This window comes from Panthera tigris, chromosome C2 (genome assembly GCF_018350195.1).
Source record: "Panthera tigris isolate Pti1 chromosome C2, P.tigris_Pti1_mat1.1, whole genome shotgun sequence".
Lineage (NCBI taxonomy): Eukaryota > Metazoa > Chordata > Mammalia > Carnivora > Felidae > Panthera > Panthera tigris.
The window spans coordinates 63,725,658-63,734,520 of NC_056668.1; the positions used below are offsets into that span (position 1 = coordinate 63,725,658).

At 39.3% G+C, this 8,863-nt stretch overlaps 1 pseudogene; it reads right to left on the reverse strand.

The window, feature by feature from the left end:
- Nucleotides 1-1,219: 1,219 nt before the first annotated feature.
- LOC122241906 lies at nt 1,220-8,262 on the reverse strand (annotated as a pseudogene).
- Between the last annotated feature and the right edge of the window lie 601 nt (nt 8,263-8,863).

The window sequence follows — 8,863 nt, forward strand, 5'->3', positions numbered from 1 at the left end:
TCCCTCACCTCTCTATCCCTAGCACTTACTATAATGCCCAGAACATAGAAAATCCTCAATATATATTTGTTTGTTTGGATTTACTTTGATATTTTCCCACTAATTAGTGATCTGATAGATTTGGTAACCTATTTGTGAACAAATACATTGTTCATCTGAAATAATAAAATCATGCTAAAATTATTTCTTTTTCAAAAGACCTTTAAGAGGAAGAAAGCTATATTGAACACTTCAGGTAGAATTCTGCATTCAGGTCCTTTTAAAACTTTTCACAATATAACTAGAAGTTATTGGGTGAACCATACGAAATTCCCAGGGGTTGAAAAGAGTCAAATATTCATAATATTTTATAATTTCACCCAACATACACTTAGTCTCTCCAGTACCTTGGTTATCACCATGACTTTAAGCTGGTAAGGATGGGATTATGTTTCAATACCCAGGCCCTTTCCTGTCCCCATTCGTATTTTTTGAAAGCAGGTGGCTATGCTGTGCGTAGCTAAAGCACACGTGCTCCTCACTGTCGTGCATCAGAATGATGATTCAGAAGATTGGGAACGGGCTAAGTCAGGGCTCCCATCAGAGGGGATGTGACCCAGTCTGTTATGTTTATGGGCAAATATGACTTATTCAATGAGCAAGAATCCTTGTCAGATACATTCTTAGATCTCCAGATGAAGCTTCCAAGCAAGGAATATATGGCAGCTGATATTTCACTGGAGGAGAAACGCACCATGTCTCTTTGCCCACCCTGAAGCAGACTCCTCATCAGCTTTCCTGACTTCCCTTCTCCAGACCGATCTTGCTTGTGCTGCATCAGGAGAGTCAGAGGCGATCTGGCTTCCATTTACCTCTGCCATCACTTCTGCTGGCACAGGGGCTTTCCTCTTTGGTGTGTCCCACCTGTTTTAACTCTGTTTCTTCCAGAAAAATGAGTTAGTTCTTCCTGCTTCATGAAACTAATTATAGATGCAGGAATAAAGACTTAATGGTAATATAGTTAGAGGGATTCAAATTCATAGCTGGTTAGAACAAAAGCCTCTTTTTTTTTTTTTTTTTGCTGAGAAAAAGGGTGTTTTATTATATTGACTTGACCATAAATTATAATTATTTATAAAAGTTATACAGATGCAGGCTGATCATCTTTTAAAGTCTCAAAAAGTCAAATACAAATAAAGTGCAGAAAATTAACTAAATTGAGAAAGGTTCTGACATAATTCTTTCACATGTTATGTGTAATCACAAGAAGAATCATTGCAATAATTATCCAAAGTAATATTAAAGGTAGCAAAAGAGATGTTTGGTCTTACATGTAAATTCAAATGTATAGTATATCTAAATTAATGGATCGGAGTTGGAGGACATCTGCAATTTCTAACAGTAAAAAATAAGTTCGTTTGCAAATGCTGTCTTCTTCAATGAAACAAGAAAGCAGATCAAGGATAAAATGTTAGATAGTCTTACCAACCAGGCCACCTTTCGAGATAATTTTTCAGGGTAATGATCTGCGTACGTAACTGAACTGTTTGTTATAACTCTAGAGCCAGTACTTTTATTTGTAGAGTCCATAAATCAAAATGTAGCAAATAATTATACACCAGGATTGGTAGGAACACCAAGTATTATTTCACAACTGGCACTATGTGTTTCTTCTTCTCTGACACAAGAGACACAGATCTAGGCTTGCTGTGTTTGAGACAATTCCTTTCTTTCATTGAGGAGCTTCTTTTATGACGTGTTGTTCCTGAATCTGGCTGTAGATAGATTTTGGTAGATGTCAGTGACAAGCAATATGTTTTATATGAGGATGATGTTGAAATTTCTCATACAACTTTCTGGTCATAATCTTTGGCTGCTTTTTCTCTGCCTTTCCCAATATTGTATGCAATGTTCCTCCTCTCCATAGCCTGATCCATCCATTTTCCACTGCTTCACAGTTTTGTCATCACCAACAGTAAAAAAAAAAAAAAAGAAAAAAAAAAAAAGAAAAAATAAGTCCCACAAAAGTATTTCTCATACAAAACCCTCATGTGCTTGTGTTGCCTGGATACATCTTCATTTAGTCAAGTTCCAAATTCTAACCTCTCCATCGCATACCCCAGAAAGGACAGTAGCCAGGCTCTTTGGATGCTTTCCCAGCAATTGGCTCTATCTCAGTGACCATCCAGAGAAGCAAGGAACGGTTTTGCAAATACACGTTCCAGTTTGGTAGTATTTAAAACTTGTAAGTATTTTTGTGGGACCTCATAAGGATGTAAGGTAGGATCATAGTTTCCTGGAACTTTTCACAAGCCCAGCATGGTTTTGCAGATATAGTTGTCTGGGCTCTGGCTCAGCATCTTCACCTTCGTTTTGGCTCCTAGTTATCCATGACTCCTCAAGCCTCCCCCCCCAAGTTTGGATTACTGTTGCCTTCTTACACAAAAGCCCCTTTAAAACACTTAAGTTATACTACTAACTCTCTACCGGTAGTGGCGTGACTTATGTTCTCTTAGCATCATTTCTTTATTCACAATATGAGAGGAAAAGCAAAAAAGGTTGCTTTTCCTACAATCCAGGATTATAGTATCAAATGAGATCATGTATATGAATATGCTTTGTGAGTGCTTTAGCACCATGCAAATATAGAATATTAGTATTATGTGCATTATTATGGGAATCTTTCTACCCAACATTTTTACCAACAACTTGAACAAAGACATAAAAGCACAATTATAAGCTCTGCAGATGATAGACATATGGGAGGAATAGCTAATAAAAAAGAAAGGAGGATAGAATCAAAGTTCAAAGAAATCATGACAGATTGGAATGATGACTAAAACTACCAAAATGATATTTAATAGGAACAGATGTAAAATACACTTCAGTTAAAAAAAAATCATGTCAGGGGAGACCTATGATGACATCAGTTTATATGAGCCACAGTTACATGGCTGGGAACTGAGGATAATTTTACGCTTCTCTAATAGGAATACTGTGTCCAGAATAAAGGAAATAATATGCTACATGTGTCAGACCATTGCTTACATGTGTAGTATTTAAATATTGAAATAGGAGGAACTGAGCATCTGGGGAAAGCAACCAGAATTTTGAAAGCCTTTAAAACCATATCATATAAGAAGCAACTGACAACGATGGGGTTGTTTTGTTTGGAAAGAGATGCATTAAGGGAATCTACGAATGTTTTAAGGGCTTACACACAGCAAGGGTGTAAATATGCCTAATACACAGAGTAATTGGGAGATCTTAAAGAGATAACAAGGCATATACTAGATTCTCAATAAATCAGAGTCAAATCTAAATCCATTCTGCATGGCTCTAGTGAGAAGAGTATGAATCTATGCCTGGGAGAGTCAGTAAAGCTAAAGCAAAAGGAATGAGTTTCTCATAGCTGGGAGTATTCAAGGAAACTTTTATTGCTACCTAGAATGATTATAGAATATGCTGGAAGTTTTGTGTATATTGGTGTTGTCTTATCAGAGAATGTGCATTAATCTACTTATAAACCTGCCTTCTATCCACACACAAACCATGGCTAAGAAAAGATAATATACAAAATTCCATTACATTTTCAGGAAAAAAAGAAAGAGAGGCAATGTTATTGCCTCTTGCCACTGGAAAATCTTAGATACAGAGAGATTATGTAAACTAAATATTCAATAATATTGCAATTGCCCCTGCTAAGGCAGTGGTTTTCAAACACTAGTGTGTATCAGAATCACTCACAGGGCTTGCGAAAACACAGATGGCTGAGACTCACCCTCAGAGTATCTGAGTGAGTAGACTTGGATGTTTAATAAGCTCTCAGGTGATACTGATGAAGAATCACTGCTCAAAGTAAAAATGCCTTGTTCATAGCCCTTGCAACACAAGACAAATTTGCTACATTAAAAATATTTTTAGTGTTTATTTATTTTTGAGAGTGCACATGAGAGAGAGAGAGACAGACAGAGCATGAGTAGGGGAGGGGCAGAGAGAGAGAGAGAGGGAGACACAGAATCTGAAACAGGCTCCAGTCTCCGAGCTGTCAGCATGGACCCTGATGTGGGGCTCAAACTCACGAATTGCAAGATCATAACCTGAGCCAAAGTCAGATGCTCAACTGATTGAACCACCCAGGTGCCCTTATATCTGCCACATTTTTAAATGTATTACATGCTCCAACCATCTTCAGTTGACAATAAGGGGTCATAGCCTGATCAATCCACAAGATATTCAGCAACCTACAATGTGCCTTGGCATGAAAAGACAAGTAGAAGAAATCAAGTTTCATCTCTCAAGAATTTGAACGAGTGCATGTTTACAAGACAGGAAATTCATATAAGAAAAAAACACAGGGGCGCCTGGGTGGCTCAGTCGGTTAAGCGTCCGACTTCGGCTCAGGTCGCAATCTCGCGGTCCGTGAGTTCGAGCCCCGCGTCAGGCTCTGGGCTGATGGCTCAGAGCCTGGAGCCTGTTTCCGATTCTGTGTCTCCCTCTCTCTCTGCCCCTCCCCCGTTCATGCTCTGTCTCTCTCTGTCTCAAAAATAAATAAACGTTAAAAAAAAAAAAGAAAAAAACACATTAAAAAATCAACAGGTATAAAAGGAGGAGTGAAAAGGTAACCGGATAGTCAGAAAAGTAGAACATAGCAATAAGTAGGAAGCAGCTGAGTTCGGTAATGGTAAAGCACTAAACACCCTTAAACTTCTGAAAATTCCTGGAGCTCCTGGGATCTGGTTTCCTTACCCATTAACAAGGTGAATTTACTAAACTTTTGTACCTACTAAACTTCTTTCTGCTTTCTAATTATTTGACTTTCTTTTCTTTTTTTGACAGAGGGAGAGAGCATGAATGAGAGAGTGGGGGGGCAGAGGGGAAGAGAGAGATAGAGAGACACAGAGAGAGAGAGTCTTAAGCAGGTTCCATGCTCAGCACAGAGCCCAATGAGAGGCTTGATCCCATGACCCTGGGATCATGACCTGAGCCAAAATCAAGAGTCAGCCACTTAAACAACTGAGCCACCCAGATGCCCCTATTTGACTTTTTCTATGTTCTTCCACACTGGCTTATGATATACCTCACACTTACAGATAATTTTGAAAAGTGTTTACTCTGGTACTTGGAGGAACATTACCCTCCTGCTACCAAAGTTGCTGTTGAGAAGTCCATTGCCACATTGATTCCCTATATTTTGCTTGAGACTTAACATTTTAACTCTCTGGAAGTTTTGAGGGTCTTCTCTTTTCCTAGTGCTCTAATGACAATATGTTCTAGTATGGGCCTTTTAAAAATTACTGTCTGAGTGACTCTTGCGTTCTGAAAAATTGTGTCCTCTGTCACAAACTTTTGTTCTTTTGTTGTATTCTTTCTTTAAAAATGAATTGAAAGAGAAGGAAGACTTTCCAAAAAGAAGCTCACGCAGTTTTATAAGTCAAACAAGAGCGAAAAATCTATTTTCCATTTTTTTATCCCACTTAACAACTCTCCCCACCCCAAAAGAAGAAAGAAAAGCAGGAAAGTCTGAGGGGGTTTTGGTTTCTCTCCATTGTAATTCAGCTTGATTCTTCTGTTAAATTCTCAGCAGGGAAGCCACAGAATCCAGAGCAGCAAAGCTAGTGAGAAAATGAGTAGAGAATGGATGAAAGGACAGTGATGAGAATCAGAGAACAAAACAGAACAAAGCCATGTTGCAGCTGACCGTGCTGGACGCAGGGTTGCACACTCTACAAATACAGTTAATGGTGGTGGGAAGGAAATGGTATTTTAAACCCATCTGTAATCCCCCTCTATTTTCTGTCACTCTGGAAAAGCAGTGCTTACAATGGCCTTCTCTGTGCTTCCCACGTGGGATTTAGCCGCTGTTGTAACCTTTGTGTTTTCATTGTGAGGATAGAGAAGCACAATTCCACTATATGTAAGCCACTTTGTAAGGGGAAATACAACTGTCAGCTCAGGTGGCTTTAAGCTGCCAGAGCTTGGGGAATAAAACCAACTCATCTCTCTTCAAAATCCCCACATGAGGAGAGAAGCTGACAGATATTAGTTCTGTCTTCCTATAATAAACTCTCCCCATGCAATGCAATGGTCTCATTGGAGTCACACTGGAATCTACTGTGGAGGCTTAAGAACTACTGCCCTCTCCCTTCTCTCCAGAGATTATGACTTATTTGGCCCAGCGTTTTGGTCGGAACATAAAGATTTGCTAATGCTCCAGGTGATTCTAATGTGTAGCCAAAGTGGATAACTATTGCTATGAGGTTTCCTTCTTTGTTTTTTTAATGTTTATTTATTTATTTAGAGAGTGAACACAGAGAAAGGGAGAGAGAGAAGCCCACACAGGCTCCACGCTGTTGGTGCAGAGCCCAATGCCAGGCTTGATCCCACAAACTGTGAGACCACAACCCTAGTGGAAATCAAGTCTGATGCTTAACCAACTGAGCCACTCAGGCACCTCTCTTTCTTTCTTTCTTTCTTTCTTTCTTTCTTTCTTTCTTTCTTTCTTTCTTTCTTTCTTTCTTTCCTTTTCTTCCTTTCTTCCTTTCTTTCCTGTCTTTCTTTCCTGTCTTTCTTTCTTTCTTTCTTTCTTTCTTTCTTTCTTTCTTTCTTATTCTATCTTTTTTGTTGTTGTTGTTGCCTGCCCAAAATAATGTTTTTCTTTCCTAGATACCTACATCTAAATTTTGGTTCAGGCTTCTGCTCTTACCCATTTAGGAAATCGTGATGAAAACTAACTCCGCCCAACTTCAGGGCTAAGCCTTCTTGGCTTGTGTTAATTAATCCACTCCATCCCTCCATCCACAATCACTGGTCCAGAGATGAACAAGTAATACAAACAACCCAGTCAAGGTGGATCTTGAAACACTTGCTTGGAAGTATTTGATAAGAACATTTTCTTTCTTCTTCAGGACATTGTGGCATGTGTTTGTGAAGCCAGGAACCACTACAGGCATTTTTCTCGATGAGAGAAGCAGCATAAAGATGTAATCATTACTTAGAAGGGGACACAGCCAGGGAAATTGCAGAGAAACAGAGCCAGAGTCACGAGCTTATGGTCATCCCCAAGCCCGTTCTATTTCTGAGATTGCAGTTAGATAAGCCAGTAAAGGGCTTTTTTATTTAAGTCGACTGAAGTTGGGATATAGCAAAAGTACTCTAACAGATTTCCCCCCACGTGCTGTTTTTCTTCTTGACTCTCTTAAATCTGGGCCAAGTGTTATAGGAAGATGCAAAAACCATTCAGTATTTATAGGGGACTAAAGCAGTCTTGGTAGTAATTTTTTCATGATCACCTGCCTAGATTAAGGTAAAGCCTAATATATGCAAGATATCTTTTTTTATGGTTTGAAATGGAAGGACTAGCTTCTCACATCTATATAGAGTCAGCTATGTAATAACTGCAGGAAAAAAGGGGGAGCCTGGTGGCTCAGTCGGTTAAGCATCTGACTTCAGCTTAGGCAATGACCTCACGGTTCATGAGTTTGAGCCCTGCATCAGATGAACTCGGGTCCCACTTGGGATGAGCCTGAGACCCGCTTCAGGTGAGCCCAGTTTCTCTCTCTCTCTCTGTCTCTCTCTCTCTCTCCCTCTCTGCCCATCGTAGGACTCTCTCTCTGCCCCTTGCTCATTTTGCACCCTCTCTCTTTCAAAAACAAAAAACAAAAAACTGCAGGAAAGAGCCCTTATATCCCATATTGTTGCTTTCTCCCACAATAAGCAAGTTGCCTATTTGTTAGCAAATTGATAACTGTTGAGTGGATAATTCACAGGAACACTGTATTAGAAAGTGTAAGTCTGGTTAGGAAACAGTGGAAAGAAAGAAAGGAATGGTCCACAGCCTCAAGGAGTTTACTCTTTAATTGAGCAGTTCTCCACACATTTCATTTCCAGTCTGCAATTGTGGACTGCTTTCCCATTGGAAGAAAGGTCAGGGAGTCATGCCTAGATCTCACCTAATATCCTGACTGTGCCTTTAGAATGTTGAGTCAGAGCGCACCAATGGAGACACCAATGATCCATGATCCTTTCTAGACAGGAATCTTTTCACTGGATCCAACAAACCCATGACTTTGCCAGCCTGGAACTGAAATTAAAACCAGAATGGATACTGGAAACTTCCCTTAGTTTTTCCCTTTATATCACTTTTTCTAATTGTAGAAGCTAGCACTTTTCAAGTCACCAGACACAGTTCTCTTATATGTCATCATCTGGTGATGTTTCACTATATAAACTTTATCTCAAACTTACCTCTTTTAGCTGGGGATCAAATATTCCTTTTCGCATGCATAAGAAACTGAAATATTTATGATTCCACTAACTAATTTGACAAAGAAACCATAGTCTTCAAGGAATTCTGAATTTTTATTAAAAATAGACCCTTCCAATATTTTCCCTAGTTTCTTGTGGAATGAAATCATTTGGATTTTACACGCTGATTTCAGTCAAATTGGCAAAGAGGCAGAAGTCTGAAAGATATATTGAGTTTTCTTGCAGGCAGCCACCCATGAAGTTAAAATCCAGGGGAAATCAAATTTCTTTAGTTCAGTCATTTACCTCCAGTAATGACTTACTTTTTCACCAACCAGAACATTTCTCTACCATTATAACGATTTAGAGAATTTTTGTGTATCAGATTATTTTCACTTCGACACAGTTTTCCCTGCTTCACTGCTGAACCAATCCAGTGCTCTGAGGTGCTGTCGGTTCACATGAAGGGACAATCTGCAGGCTCCACTGAGTAGGTGAAATGTTCCATCATGACTGGTTACACTCAAGTTATGAGTCTTTACCTCCAGCTCGAAGAGGCACTACATTTTCTCTTAACGCTTGTGAGTCACAGTCTAGAGACCTTAGTTTTTAGATTGTAGGGGTGAGTGTAAGAAGC